General features: G+C 42.7%; 1 protein-coding gene and 1 long non-coding RNA gene across 2 annotated transcripts in view; one reads left to right on the top strand and one right to left on the bottom strand.

Moving 5' to 3' along the window:
* The window catches only part of SYNPO2 (synaptopodin 2), a 327,710-nt gene that overhangs the window by 280,131 nt on the left and 30,756 nt on the right, over positions 1–16,823 (top strand). The gene's annotated exons all lie outside the window — the stretch shown is intronic.
* On the bottom strand, positions 2,084–3,260 carry LOC120918536. Its single transcript, XR_005744413.1, has 3 exons — positions 3,166–3,260; positions 2,295–2,402; positions 2,084–2,153 (listed from the first exon to the last, which is right to left on the bottom strand). It is a non-coding gene; the product is annotated as an uncharacterized LOC120918536 (long non-coding RNA).

The raw sequence follows: 16,823 nt of genomic DNA on the forward strand, positions 1-16,823 counted from the left end.
AAAGGCAAATAGACTGTGCATGTTGCAGTTTCTCCAGAGCTTAGTAGATGAAGTTTCACTTTGCAAAGAATACCCAATCGCATGCAAAGAAAAAATGCTGCATTTCTGCGTGCACGTGATTGGATGATGGAAATCAGGTGAGCTTCCCTTCATTTACTAAGCTATGGGGAAACTGCACTTGCAGCATGCACAGTCTATTATCCTTATAGTAAATTCATCCCAGTAAGGCCCCTTTCACACATGCGGACCACTCGTTTCATCAGATCAGTCACGCTTTTTTCAAGAAAACACAAATTAAATTTATATCCATTTTTACATCCGTTTTTTACATCCACCAGCTAGAGTTTTTAACCACTTAAGTCCAGTTTCATGCAAAAACAGGCTATTTGTCCGCTTACATACATTTTTTATCCAATCTGTTTTTTAACGGAAGAAAAAAAAAACTTTGATCCGTTCCAAAAAAACGATGTTGACGGAAATGGATGTAAACAGATGCAAATGGAATATCATCCATTTACATCCGTTTTTCCATAGAAATGCATTGATGTCCATTTTTCATCCATCAATGGATGGATGAAAAACTGACAAATGGTGGACCATATGTGAAAGGGGCCTACATTACATACAACAGATGTTTTATTGGTTGTCCAGACAATTAATATGCATATGCTTGTTAAAGGTCAGTGAACCACCAAAGAGAGACAAAAGGAACAAGGATGACAGCAATTGACACGTACCATAAAACATAATTGGTTGCTTGCATATTTTTTTCCTAAAATTTCCTTTTTTGTATATACCGTATTTGTATTTCTGTCAAATTTAAATGTCTCATTTTTGATTAATAAGTTAAAATTCACAACAATGTAACCTGCTCTGAGCTGCTCTCAAACTTGGTTATAAAATGCACTCACACAGGATGCAGATGTCTAAAATTCCAGACACGGGATTGAAGGTTCCGCCCCACCCAAGGCACTTTGGAACTTTCAAACTACAGGCCTATCAAACCTAGTGAAAACTTAGCACAGTTTTGTCTGCTCACAAAACACATACTGGAGCTTCTCTAACTGCACTTTTGGGAATCCCGTGTCATTTTTCCAACCTTTTGCACAGTGACAGGGCCTCGCACTCTCACAATATATATATCGGGTTTTTTTGGTAATGAATAAAATACAGTCTTTTTTGGGAATACTCGAAACGGGTGCCTACAATATGCCTGCTGCAATCCTATGAACTAAATTTGGGGTTTGCATCCATTACTCCATCAGTACATCACTTAAAATAGATATATATATATATATTTTAATCAAAATAAAAAAAAAGCCAAATAACATTGGGTCTCCCCCCATTAGGACCATCTTAGCACACCAGGCACACAGGTTGGGACACCCATGGCTGGAGATATAGGAGCATGTGGGTCCTGTGTTGATACCCATCAGCACCCAACAAATGATTCAAGAGAAGTGGTTTAAATAAAATGAATACCCAAGTTAATAACACAGGTCAGGTGCTGGCAGGAGCCAGGTTCAAAATAAAATAGATGCCCAACTCCAAACACAGGCCAGGTGCTGCTGGGCATCAGGTTATTATGCCGCGTACACACGATCGTTTTTCGGCATGAAAAAAACGTTGTTTTTAAAAAATGTAATTTTAAATGATCGTGTGTCGGCTTCACATCATTTTTCAGGTTCTGAAAAACGGCCAAAAAAAGAATCGAACATGCTGCATTTTCTAACATAATATGATTTAACCTTTTATCTTTAAGACCATACAATATAATAGGGGGTGTACCATCATCCTATTTTAATGATATAGATTGAGGGGTCTCAAGGATTCCCCACAAACCCTGAAACTCCAGTGAAAAAATGTGGGCAGGGAGGACTATACCGGTACTTGTATAGGTTCAGAAACCTTAATACTTCATATTGAGTAAATTTAAGAAAATATTTATTTACATATACACATTGGGACAGAAAATAAAAATTACATTACATTAAAACATATACAGAAATACAAACTTGACCACAATCAGGTCACCGGATGTGCAATCCCCCATTTTATACAGACGGGGTAGGGTATCGGTGAACAAGTTGATATCATGAGACCAACAGTCTCTAATCTCGACTAGTTTCGCTTTCGCTTCGTCAGGAGACGGTCTAAAAACATAACATAAACAAACATCAGACATTAAAAACAGCACGTTATTATTTATGTCAGGGGCTTTTTGTGTGAAGAAACACCCCAAAAATAAAAAATAATACATAACAAGGGGAATTATGTCACATCATGTCTCCTACCTGCAGGCACAGAGTTCCTTGGCCCCAGAGAGAAAGGGGGAGGGTTCCCAGTTGGACGGTGAGTGGGTAGGTCACTCGTGGACCAAGACCAAGTCTAATAGAACAGACCTGGATAATGAAGTATGGATAATAAATTGATTGCATATTGGGAGCCGTGAGTCTAGTAGGTGCAAGAAAACTACTAAAAAGTGCACTGTGCAAAAGGCAGTGATGTGGATATGTTCAAGAAAGGTTTTCAGTGTCTACCTCATAGGAGAGGCTGGATTGTGATGATATAGAGAGGACCGTATAGAGAGGACCAGATCCACACGGGACCCTGGAAGAAAGACCAAGTGCCCATGCCAAGAAAGAAAAGCAGTTATTGTGATAAACGCCTTAGTGAAGAGGAGAGGAGGGGAAGTGGAACAAGAGAGGAAAGAAGGGAAGAAAGAAAGGGAAGGGCAGGAAAAAAAAACAGGGGAGAAAAGGGAAGGGAACACGGGGGGCGGGGAAAAGAAACCAAAATTATGTGGAAAGAATAATATCAGGCCCAGCCATTACAAGGGGCCAGGTCCGGGTAAGGTCCTCAGAAGAGGAGTGAATGTGTAGACACTGAGGACAGTGAATAGTAAAATGTAAATGAGCAGCACCCAAGAACACACAAAGGAAAAAGGGGAAAGTGAAAAAAACGTGAATAAAGTCATAAAAATATATATGAATATATAAAGCCAGTGCCAATAAATATTGATATCAGTAGTAAAAGACTAATAGAGCCCACAGTGAAAAGGTGATGAGAAGAAAGAGAAAAGTGTATCAAGGTGAAGGGAGTCATTTATCCCAAGTCCCACTAAAAAAGGGGGGGGCTATAAGACCCCCAACAAATTATTAGTACCTGTGTGCCCAGACGGGCATAAGTTGCTAAAGAGGGTAATGGGTCCCAGGACATAGGAATCCTGTATGCAGCGTATATGGATGCTTGCAGGAATGGCCACAAAGTGAGTGGCCAATGCAGAGGACTGGTAATCAATCAGTCACCAGTCAGAGGGGGTAACCAAAAGACAAGCCTAATAAAAAACAATAATAGGAAGTCAGGCAGTTAACATGAATCCCCAATATATGCCATCAGAGTATAAAGCGCCACTGAGTCCACACCCCATGTACTTACTTTCTATATTGGATAATAGACTTATGTCCTGGGACCTAGCTCCGGTGCAAATTGCATCGCTGGAGCTGGGTTTAAATAGCCCCTAGTGTGCGTCTCTATCAGGGAGACGCCACGGACGTCTGGACGTGCCGACGTCAGTGTGGTGGGGCCACTGAGCTGTGTGACCGCCTCCCAGATGTGGATAGGTCTAGATCTTCTTGATCCAGCCATCGAATCGGAGGCATGGATTGCGAGTGGCAGAGGGAGGGGCCGGAGGCGGTGTTTCTGAACCTATACAAGTACCGGTATAGTCCTCCCTGCCCACATTTTTTCACTGGAGTTTCAGGGTTTGTGGGGAATCCTTGAGACCCCTCAATCTATACTGCATTTTCTAACGTCGTTTTAAACTATGTCGTTTTTCGGGTTGCAAAAAATGATCGTGTGTGGGATAAAACGATGTTAAAAACCTGTGCATGCTCCTACTGCGCATGTGCGAGGCCCACTCCTCTCTCCTACCGGCAACAGGGGAAGGAGGAGGGGGGAGGAGGGAACCCCAGCCGCGATGTCAATACCCGTGGCTGACCAATTCCCGGAAGTGGGAAAGGATACCTGTCAAAGACAGATATTCTCCCCCCCCCCCTGAAAGGTACCAATTGTGGCACCGGAGGGGGGGGATGAATCAGATGAGCGGAAGTTCCACTTTTGTGTGGAACTCCGCTTTAAAGATATTAAAAAACGAAATAATGAGAACGGTAGCTTACTTAGCAAAATCTTAGGCAAACTGTTAATAGAAAGTTCATTTTTAGGGTGGAACTCCGCTTGAACATGCCCTTCTTTAAGGCTGGGTTCATACCATCGCCGCAAGCAGCTCCCAGCAGGGGTCCGGTGCATCCTGATCCATCATTTCAGGTTCGATTTCTGCCCGGATTTTTGACTGAATTCGGACCTGAAATAGATTAAAAGATGCACAGGTCTCCTGTGCAAATTCGCACCGGAGATATGTGAAACGGCTCCATAGAGAGCAGGTCAAAATCTCCTGCTATTGCGAATTGGATGCAGGGAACCCGAATAATGGCCAGAAATGGAACATAGACAATTAAAACTGTAATATAATTTTACATTAGTCATCTGTAAAGAAATACCCTTTTATGTGGTTATATTTTATATAACTATTGAACAAGGACTCAGTTTGGATTTTTTTGGTTAAGCAGGACACTGAGGATGCAAAATTAAAGTCTGTCTCTGGATATTATATTACAATGTCATTAAAAAAAAACTGTGCCAACCATCCACAGATTTGACAGACATTGACAAAGTATGCATTGTGTATATTTAATTTATTAGTGTAGAGCAGGGCCACAATCTATTGCTCTCAATTTTTAAAACAGTAAAGACTAGTAGCGTGCAGTATGCTGTGAAAACGTACCGTATTTGCCGGCGTATAAGATGACTGGGCGTATAAGACGACCCCCTAATTATCCAGGAAAAATGTTGGTTTTGGGATATACTCGCCATATAAGACTACCCCCTTCCTACTAGTCTTTCTGGAAGCTGAGGGGTAGCCAGAACCGCTGACAGAAACAGGCTTTTTTCAAATCTCACTGTGCCATTACATTACATTACATGCCTCACTGTGCCATTACATCCCTTGCCCCCACTGTGCCATCACTTGCCCCCACTGTGCCATCACTTGCCTCCACTGTGCCATCACTTGCCCCCACTGTGCCATCACTTGCCCCCACTGTGCCATCACTTGCCTCCACTGTGCCATCACTTGCCCCCACTGTGCCATCACTTGCCCCCACTGTGCCATCACTTGCCCCCACTGTGCCATCACTTTCCCCCCACTGTGCCATCACTTTCCCCCACTGTGCCATCACTTGCCCCCACTGTGCCATCACTTTCCCCCCACTGTGCCATCACTTTCCCCCCACTGTGCCATCACTTTCCCCCACTGTGCCAACAGTGCCATCACTCACGTTTTGCTGATTTGACTTCCAGGCCGGTGACAGTCTCCGTCTGCTGCAAGCGTCCATGATTTGAAAGCTGCGCCTTCTCCTCAGACTGTCCTGTGATAGGTGGAACACAAATTTTCCCAGCAGCGCCTCTGTTCTGTGTTCCGTCTATCACGGACGTCCTCTCGTCTGATGGATGAGAAGGCATGAGAAGGCATCTGTGATAGGAGGAACACAGAATAGAGGCGCTGCTGGGAAGATTTGTGTTCCGCCTATCACAGGACACGCTGAGGAGAAGGAGCGTCTTTTAAATCATGGACGCTCGCAGCAGACGGAGACTGTCACCGGCGTATAAGACGACCCCTGACTTTGGATGCATTTTTTTGCATCCAAAAAGTCGTCTTATACGAGGGAAAATACGGTAACTAATCAACTTTTATACCATGCACACATAAATGATAAACAGATTTTTGATTGGTATTGCATACCTCCCAACTTTTTGAGATGGGAATGAGGAACACCTATCAGCAAAAGTATGCAGGCATTGGACACACCCTTTGCCACACCCCCTTAAATGAGAATTGTACAAAAAAACAAGTTTGGTTAAACCTGCAAGTGTTTTTTTTTTACCACTGCTATTCCTTTATATTGGCTTTTGGAATTTACAAATGCAGCAATTTAGAAAGAAATCAGAAGAAAGGTTTAGCACTGGGAAACACGTTTTGATAGATAAAAAGTGTATTTTATATACAACTATATAGATCAGACCAAAATGAGGGACAAATGAGGAGGAAAGAGAGACAGAGGGACATTTCTTCAAATCAGGGACAGTCCCTCCAAATCAGGGACAGTTGGGAGCTATGGTATTGGTTATTGTTAATTTTTTTTTTTTTTTTTTTTTTTACATAGTATTATTATATAAGCACAATGGTTTGGGTTTGGGGCTAGCTCCAAGAAAAAAACTTATATGACAATTTAGTGTAATTACTGGAAAGGTAAATCTCAAGCTGACTTTTAACCTCTCTTAGGGACACCAATGACAAGAATTGCCAGTTCTGCCCATCTGCTATGGCCATCATAAAGCGAGCTATTGGTGTCAAGTTCCCCTGGTCAGTCAGTCTACAAAGGGGAGTGTATAAACAGCTGCAGCAAAGTAACACATTTGATATCAAACTTGCGGAAGATGTGGCTGACTAAACATGCTCACCCAAAAGTAGATTACATAGATTTGGGTGCGGCTTTCTGTTAAATTATATATGAAATCACTAGCATAAGCAAACGTGAATGTAAACTGTACAGAAAAAATATTATGGAATGCCATTGAGTAAATTCACATTACAGCATTCACATTAGAGCAGACAACACTGCATCCTGTTGCTATGAGAGACAGACTTGCTGGTGGAAGGAGTGCCGACAACATCTCCCCCTCACTGCTAGAGGTCATGCCACCTATAACAGATACACGCTGTCGACAGGCTGCTTATTACACTTCTGTTACTCTTTGCAACCACGTGTGACTTCTCATTACTCCATTCTTTACGAATACCTTTATACCCCAATGTGTTAAGACCCACTAGGTGAACTCTGTATGTGCCAGTTACTTGCAATAATCCTCTTTAGTAACTTCAGACCAGGCAGTAACAACTTTCAGCATTTTATTTTAAAAAGGGCACAAAGTAGAGATTTCATAGTCCAACAGGAAAAGCATTATACATTCCTCATTCCCTAACTATAACTACAGACTTAGTTCTGCCCTGGCATACCTGCTAAGGTGTGGTCCAGCAATTACAGTCCTTCAGAGGCATTCTCCAGTACTGGTGTCTTCAGGGCAAACCACAAATTACATGTCAATACATGTGGGCAGTGGTGAATGACATTCTCCTACTCCTCCGACTCTCATCCTCCTGTCTTAATCCCTTATGGGTCTCACAACCCATAGCTGCGCTCAACTCTCTCCCAATGCTCTGCTCCCTCTCACTTACTTGTTGTAGTATATGTAGTAATATGTTGGGTGTATATATATATATATATATATATATATATATATATATATATATATATATATACCATTACTTATTAGAGTGAGTTTATTGGTATGCAAGGATGTATACCAATTAGCTCCCTAACACTAATTAGTGACTCCCGGCTGGGAGTGACAATTACCTGGCACTCTGGAAGACAGGACGTAGATCCTGTCTTTCAGATCAAAGACGGCCAATCAAATTGCTCAGCTATTCAGTGAATTGGCAATATAATCTTGGGAGTTCTGGTTGTCACTCAGAGAATATACGTATTCTCTGCATGGACATATGTTGGTCTGGAAGTGATCAGAACATGTATTCTCTAAGATGAGACTTTGACACTACATTACTCTGTTGGACTTTTGTATCATCTGTGGAATTTGGACTTTGTTTGTTATTGGAAGTTAATTAAAATTGCATTCTCTGGAGAGCCTGTGTGTTGCTGCGAAACAACGTAATTTATAGTCATCATACTATACATCTATATCACTACATTTATTGGACACTTATTAGATCACTACATTACTCACTCTCTCTCTTTGAGCCGGACCAGTGACCTAATTTATATCTCACAGGACAAAGTGGGCTGGATCCAGAGCAGAACCGCCAAAAAGACCAAGAGACCGGGCATGACATTAACTCCTACCCTCCCGGCCGGGACAGCACCTAACTGTTTCAACCTGCCCACATGCTAATTTCAGTTGTAGATCTAAAGCTGGATATAGACAGCTCAAATTTTGGCTGATTAATGCTGAATCCGATAATGGTGAGATTTTAGCAGTAGGAGACCCCACCAAGGATGCAAGCACCACCAGGCTCGGCAAAGGTCAATTTAAACATTGAATGAGTTGGGTGGAAAATCATTGGCCCCCTTGTGAGAAAATGGGTGACCCCCTCGGGAGAACGCTTCCCAGAGGGGGTTAGCTATTGCAGGGAGGAGCCGCGAGGGCGCCGTTGGACCCAGAACAGGAGGATTGGGACCACTCTGTGCAAAACGAACCGCACAGTGGAGGTAAGTATAACATGTTTGGTATTTAAAAAAAATAAAAATAAACCTTTACAACCCCTTTAATGAAATATTACTTGTGACATTTTAATAAAGTTTTAACAAAAATATGCAAATAGTGTTATGTGCCTGAATTGGTACTGTTTACTCCAAACACACAAGAAGATACCACATAATCAGCACTACTGCTGGTGTGAACGAGCCCTGAGTGTATGGCCAGACTTAAAGTGGAGTTTCCATCCCAAAAATATTTTTTCATTATTGTGCTTATTAGACCTAAAAAGGAAAAAAAAGAAAAAAAATGTTTTTTACTCATCTGGAAATGCCTGTTGCTATGCAGTCCCACAAAATCTCCCTTTGGATCCACCTAGGATTCTGACATCATCTCTCTCTAATGCTCCTGGAAAATGTGTGTCATAATTTCCCAGGATGCAGTGCGCTACCAAATTATCACTCCCCATCCAAGACTTCCAGGAAGTAAGTGCTTGTGAGCTTCACAATGCCCACAAGCAAAATGACAATGGTGTGGACATAGTTTTATAAACTATCTTTTTTGAATATCTATGCGGATCGGCGGCGGATTGTAAAATAGTAAGTGACCGGATTTATATTATAAAAATGCAGGATGAAAGGACATACATTTAAAAAATGCTAATTGTGGTTGGAACCCCGCTTTAAAGTGTTTGTAAATCTTAGACATGAAATATGAACAAAGCCTATCCCTCTAGTGCATACTTGTCTCAACTAGGAGCACTAAGTGTAATTTCTGCTTCGTTCCTCTGCTATCAGCATGAATCACTTGGTGACAGGGAAGCTGATTAACAGCCTCAGCTTTGTTACTGAGCACTGTGTGGAGGTGGGCGTGTCTCATCTGTCCAATCAGCTTTCAGAGCTCTCCTCTCTGAGCTCTGCAGAGTGTAACGTATGCTCTCCGCCTCCTTTTTTTAACTCTCAGGCGAGCTTTATAATTCAGCACTTTGAACAGATGTAGATAGAAGAGGGCTGCAGATAGACAGGTACAACTTGTGTAAGAGGATTTGCTTCATATCTGTGTATCACCGGAGGCCAGTCACTTCACTGGGTATATGCAAGGGTTTACAACCACTTTAAGCAGTGTTTTTCTTCAGGGAAATCATGTTTTACGGCTGCAAGGTCATTAGAGTGAAGACGCCTTTCGCAACACCCCAATGTTTACTTATTTAAATTCACAAGTGAGATTTGTTGGCTGTCGCTAAAGGAAAGGCAGCTGACAAACTGATAAACAGATACACTTGTGACAGCTTGTTTTATATACATGGGGTAAGAGATCTCACAAGGTATAATAAAATGCTCTTTGCTAAGACTTCTTTTTGGTATAAATCTCTCATTCAAAGTCACAAACAAACTCCCCCCTTTCTTGTTGGAACCCATATAAGCAATACTGTGTTTTATATCCCACATGTTTACTCTACATAGTGATTGGCCTCATTTAAAGTCCCCCTGACCAGAGACCATCAAAAGAAATCTAATTAACAAATATTAAGAAATTTGGTTGAAAAAAGAGCTATATAGCCTCATTACTGTTATCTTGCCAGGCTAAATTATTAATAAAAAATATTTTGGGAAGGGGGTGCAAGCAGCTATTGTCATATGCAAATACAGTAGCCCAAAATAGTTTATTTTTTTTGTATATTCAGTATTTATTTCGTAAGAATACAGACAGGGTCACCGACCTCACAGGGTCGTATAACAGAGAGAACAGAAGTAAACATGTTGAACAGAAAAAAACAAATACAACAACAAAAACAGTAATAGCGGTCAGTGCATGGGAGGGCCCCAGGGGCCTCTACCGAGCAGGAGGACAAGTAAGGGGACTGGGGAGCAATATCCCGGAAATCTGTGGGGGGTCATATGGCAAGTAGAGCAATTAGCCGTCCGTCGGACAACCTGAACCCTGGTGTTGAGCCAGGGGGGCTGTCCAAAATAGTTTATTTATTACAGGTAGTTATATAGCTCTGTCAATTTCCGCAGCGCTTTACGTACAGTATATATGTATTGTACAGTCCCTGCCCTCAAGGAGCTTACAATCTAAGGTCCCTAACTCACATTCATACATATGACCACACCTCTGTTGATGTCCAATGGGATGAAATGCTCAGGGTTTTTAACTTGCTGCCCATACTGCGCCTACCATCTTTGTGATCACTTTTTACATTCTTTGCCGGATGTTTATATATACCTTTTAAATAAACCCCTGTTTTTGGTCATTATTGATCTACACTATGTGGAGGCCTCTTTCTCTTTTTTCCCTTTTTTTGCATTGATCATATTCATTTATGATTCTAACTCCTGGAGGGAAGCTGATTTTCAATGTGGATGCCTTGGAGCCTCCTTCAGCCTGGAAGTGTGCATCATGGCTCATACAAACATCGTGAGGAACGAGTGGACACATCGAAGGACGACTATCCGGGGAAGCTGAGACATCTTTACTCTTACCAATTCTGTATTGACCGCCCACCTACTGGTGTGTGCGTCCACGCCTTACAGTAAAGTCTCGTACACGATCAGTCCATCCGATGAGAATGGTCGAAGAACCGTTCTCATCGGTTAACCGATGAAGCTGACTGATGGTCCGTCGCGCCTACACACCATCGGTTAAAAAAACGATCGTGTCAGAATGCGGTGACGTAAAACACAACGACGTGCTGAAAAAAACGAAGTTCAATGCTTCCAAGCATGCGTCGACTTGATTCTGAGCATGTGTGGATTTTTAACCGATGGTTGTGCCTACTAAGTAACAATGTCATGCATACCTGCTTTGTGTGATGGTTTTGAACAGAGTAACTCTGATCCACGTCTTCTCACTTGCCGACGCTCTGGGCTCCTCTTTTTCTCCGTGTGCCAAAATAGAAAGCCCTTTCCCATGGTGGAACACATGCAGGCTCAACCCTGAGCCGTGCTGTGTGTGTGTCTACAGACACTCACAGTACAGCATGGCCCTATCCCTTGCTCCCTTATTACTGGAATTGATTGACCGCAACAGGAGCCAATGAGTCCAGGGAGGAGGGAGAGAATGAGCAGTGCCACTGCTCTCAGGCACAGCACTGGATCAAGATCAGGCTCATGTAAGTTTTTAGGGGGCATGGGGGGGGGGGGTTGACAATAGAAGGTGGTTTACCTTAGGGTAAATGGTAAAAAAAATATTCAGCTTTTACAACCACTTGGAATTGGCCTAATAATGTGAGCTATCGGCATTTACTATATTTGAATGTAGCTCATGAATACAAAACAAACAAACAAAAAAAAAAACAGTATGGCACTAATGAAAAGAATCATTTATATGACAGTGATCAAAATTCTACTTCTTTTCTATGTCTTACAAGAAATGAACCCTGATAACCCATCAGGCACACAATCCTAAGAGGGGAAGAAGAAAATGCTCTGTACCCCTTGTATTAACAGATTGAAAAACGGGAGTAGGCGCGGAACAGTTGGCATAGCAGTTTATATTTTGCACGCTCTTGAAAAAATATTTCTGGAGTACTAAGCTCCACTAGTCATGTAAGCTTTGAAGTCTTGAAGAACAGTCAGTAATATCACACAGGGAATAATGCCCAGTACAGATACACATAGTTCATAACCCCAAGGTTTTCTAGGTAGGACAACAAAGCAGCTGTCCCCAAACCTCTTCAACTTATCAGCCAGGGATAAATACGAGAAGGGGATGTGACCTGCGTAACAATATTAAAAATATACCTAAATTGAATTAAATGACAGTTCATTAGAGTTAAATGGGACACTGATGCTATGTCAAGTAGATAGACTATTTTGACTGGTTCATGTGTATGCCAAGTACATAATGTGGCTGGTGTTCAGAGAGACACATAGTAAGCCCTACTGAAAATGACATCTGAGGGAGCTGAGAGCCATGCAGCTTATGAAGCATGGGTGGGATAGCTGCTGGTAGATAGTGGAAAAATCATATAGGGTTTGCCATTTTCAAAGGTAGAGCCAAAGCAAGATCTGTGACTACATGGATCTGTTGTATTTGTCACCTCCAGGGCAGGGCAGAGCAGGGCAGTTTTCTGTTTAAAAAAAAACAATCAAATAAATAAATGCATTAACATTTTAAACAATCAACATTGTGTGCAGTAAGTTGATTGACCTGTTAGGTCACTCTTGGAAACAACAGCCATTGGAAATGCCCTAAAACTGCCATGTGTATGGCCAGCATAAAAATAACACGAGCCTGTAGACATACTGTAGGCACACCCCTTGTAAGGGCCCTTGTTCTATGGCTTGCAGAAGTAACTGTCATATAAGTGGACACTAGCGCTATATTAGGTTTTGCTGCTGATAACTTAAAATTATCCTGAGAGGTACAAAAGCCCTTCAAAGTTAATCCTGCAGAAAAAGATACTTACCTCACCTGCTGCCCGTGCTGCCAAAAGCTGCCCCGTTCAAGAGAGATCTTCCTGTAAAGTCTGTTTAGAAACTGATGAACATATTCGCCAGCACACCACGGATCGTCTAACACATCACAAGAGGTGCAACGTTTCGAGGCCACATGGGACCTCTTCGTCAGTCACTTGCCTGATAAGGAGGTCCCATGTGGCCTCGAAACGTTGCACCTCTTGTGATGTTTTCTGTGCATTAATAAAGTTTTGGACGTTATAGACGATCCGTGGTGTGCTGGCGAATATGTTCATGTGGTTGATTGTTCCAGTACCCAGCTGGTGATCGCTTCAGCGCCCATTTTTTTTGGATTTATGAACCGTTTCCCCAGGAAGGTGTGCGATTGGAATATTTATTAGACTGTTTAGAAACTGACACTTCCAACAGTAACAATCCTCTTGATCCCCTGCAACTCTTTGTAGTTCCTCCCAGTGACCTCAACATTCAGGCAGCTCAGGACAAACAGACGTGGTCCTTAGACCACCTTATGCATCTGGCTAAGTGTATTCAGATATTAGTATGACTAATCAGAACCCTTTTTCTTAAAGGTGTGGAAAGTTCCCATAATAGATACCAGCCTATGGGACTGGAGAGAGTCCTGGATAACCTCTTAGTACAAAGAATTTGGTCATCAGAGGAAGCTCAACTTCCCATCCACATCCTGCAACTGAGTACGATTTGGTTGTCCCTTCATTGCTGGACCTCCTCAGTTGCATGGTCTCTACAAAAATCAGCCCAGAAAATGCCACGGCAATGGCCTACATCAACCACCAGGGCGGCACCAAAGGTTGTGCTGCTCAACAAGAAGTGAATCTGATTCACTGTTAATGGCCCTGTCTGCCATTCACATTCCAGGCATGGAAAATTGGCAGTTGGACTTAGCTATCAACATTTGTATGCAGTGAAATGATCCCTCTACTTGGAGGTATTTTAAGCCCTTTGATACAAGTGGGGGAAAGTGGTGGCCATCTTTCTACTGGTGTCCAGATTTGACAATAAACTGGACAGATGTGTTGTCAGGTCCAGGGAATATATATGTTATTTGTTACTAGTAGTTAACCACTAGTATATCTCAAATGGGTCACCAACAAAATGGCTGCCACGGGCTATAAGAAAATGGCGGCCAGAATATAATTGATTTTGGAATATAATTACATCTGAGCTGTCACTAAGCCCCTATCTCTTGAGAAAGTCACGTGATTGGTGATGAAACACATTGGGGCGGAGCCAGTGATGTCACTGCACACCACTTGGTGGTTTGCAGCCAAGGATATATGGACATCTAGGTGAATCCTATGGGTGTTGCACCCTTGATGTATCAAACGCATTGCCCCAGTGCACCGGATGCTGTGCACATGTAAATGTGATTTTTATTTCTTTAAATAAATGTCAAATTTTAAAAACGATAAAGCACTACCATATTTGCCGACATTAAAGACGACTGGGCGTATAAGACGACCCCCTAATTTTCCAGCTAAAATGTTGGTTTTGGGATATACTCACCATATAAGACGACCCCCTTCCTACTAGTCATGCCTCGCCTCACCTCACTGTGCCATTACATGCCTCACTGTGCCATTACATGCCAGACTGTGCACCATTACATGCCTCACTGTGCACCATTACATGCCTCACTGTGCCATTACATGCCTCACTGTGCCCAATTACACGCATCACTGTGCCCAATTACATGCATCACTGTGCCCCAATAAATGCCTCACTGTGCCCAATTACATGCATCACTGTGCCCAATTACATGCATCACTGTGCCCCACTACATGCCTCACTGTGTGCCACTACATGCCTCACTGTGCCCAATTACATGCCTCAGTGTGTCACTGCTTTCAGTGTTCCGCCTATCACGGATGCCCTCTCGTCCTCGGTCTCGGACGAGAGGGCATCCGTGATAGGCGGAACACTAAACACAGTGGGCTGGATTCAGATAGAATGGTCTATCTGTCCGCCCGGCATAACGTATCTCAGATACGTTACGCTGCCGTAATTTAGGGCGCAAGTTCTGTATTCAGAAAGAACTTGCGCCCTTAGTTACGGCGGCGTAACGTATGTGTGGCGGCGTAAGCCCGCCTAATTCAAATGGGGATGTTGGGGGCGTGTTTTATTTAAATTTCACTTGACCCCGCGTTTTTGACGTTTTTTTTGTACGGTGCATTGCTCCAAAGTACGCCGCAAGGACGTATTGGATTAGACGTGAACATAAATGACGTACAGCCCTATTAGCGAACGACTTACGCAAACGACGTAAAATTTCAAAACTCGGCGCGAGAACGACAGCCATACTTAACATTAGCTACGCCTTATATAGCAGGGGTAACTATACGGCGAAAAAAGCCTAACGTAAACAACGTAAATAATTGCGCCGGCCGAACGTACGTTTCTGAATCGCCGTATCTACCTAATTAGCATATTCCTTGCGTAACCATACGGAAGCGCCACCTAGCAGCCAGCCTGAAAATGCAGTCTAAGATACAACGGTGTAAGACACTTACACCTGTCGGATCTTAGAGAAATCTATGCGTAACTGATTTTCTGAATCAGGCGCATAGATACGACGGCCCGCACTCAGAGATACGACGGCGTATCAGGAGATACGCCGTCGTATCTCCTATCTGAATCCGGGCCAGTGTCTCCGGGGAAGCTGAGTGTTCCGCCTATCACGGAACGGCCGCGGTCTGCATATTAGGTTACTGGCGTATAAGATGACCCCCGACTTTTAAGAAGAATTTCAGGGGTTAAAAAATCGTTTTATACGCCGGAAAATACGGTATATGAGTTCCTTCCATCCACGTTATTATGGGGAGTATCGTGGTCTGAGGTGTATTGGAGTCTTTTGCGTACCTGAGCAACTGACATCCAGAAGGATTTATACCCCTGTGGGGAAGGCGCGACTAGACCCAATTGGGGTCTTATGGGAAGGTGAGCCCATTGGTTGATTGGTAGAGGGTTTAAGTCACTCTGAAGATTACCCATGTAGTCACTGACGGACTTTACTATTGCTTTAGAATTGGTCTGGCATGTTCACTCTGAATGGACTTTTAATTGAATTAGTATTGCAAGAGTTTCACTAGGTGCCAATGTTCACTATTATTTATTATTATTTTTTCATTTATAAGAGACTGTTTTGTATCTTTATGAAACTCCTAATTTAAGTACACGTTTTTAGTATATTGACATTAGCCACTGGGTGGCACAGGTCTTTTACACTCAGCACAGTATATGTTTTTTATTTAGACATAGAGGTAGCGCTTCACGATTTTTATTTTACTGGTCCAGGGATGACCCAGCTTTTCAGTGTAGGTGTTCTGGTGACTCAGTGGGATCAGTTCAACCTGATCTATGCCTTTCTTCCTCTAAAGGTCTTCCCTAGTTTGTTCCACGGGATTGCAAGGGCAGTCATGTGATTCATATTGCAATGAACTGGTCCAGGAGGACGTGGTACTCGGACATACTCGATCTCCTGGCAGACTTTCAGCTGGCTCTTTTGCCAATTATCAAGACCTTTAAGGGCTGGCTCACCATCATGCTTCACAGTCATTGAATTTAATGGCATACTGTAGCTGTTGAAGCTCAGGTCCTTAGGGTCATCCCTTCATTCCTAAAAGCTAGGAAAGTCTAACATTCCATCTTGAAAGCTAATTTACCTTGTTCTGCACTATGCACATTTGTGGAGGCAGCCATTTTAATAGTTGAGCAGTGTTTAGCATATCTCAGAGCTGCCACCCTTATGATGGGAGATCTGATGAATGGAGTGGGAAATGCTCAAGTAACCAGAGAGGAAGCAAATCATACTCAGAAATGCAGATTCCTTCCCAGCCAGCAGCGCAGCAGTGACATCACCAAATGTCACTCAAAATCTCCTGAAAGTTGCAGTCAGCACTGCCTTAGATGATCTCATTCTGCAGATATACAGCTAGGAGTCTGTATGCACAGGAGTACATAGGCACAATCACGTTAGGAATAGTTTTCCAGGGA

Source organism: Rana temporaria, chromosome 1 (assembly GCF_905171775.1).
Source record: "Rana temporaria chromosome 1, aRanTem1.1, whole genome shotgun sequence".
NCBI classification, from domain to species: Eukaryota; Metazoa; Chordata; class Amphibia; order Anura; family Ranidae; genus Rana; species Rana temporaria.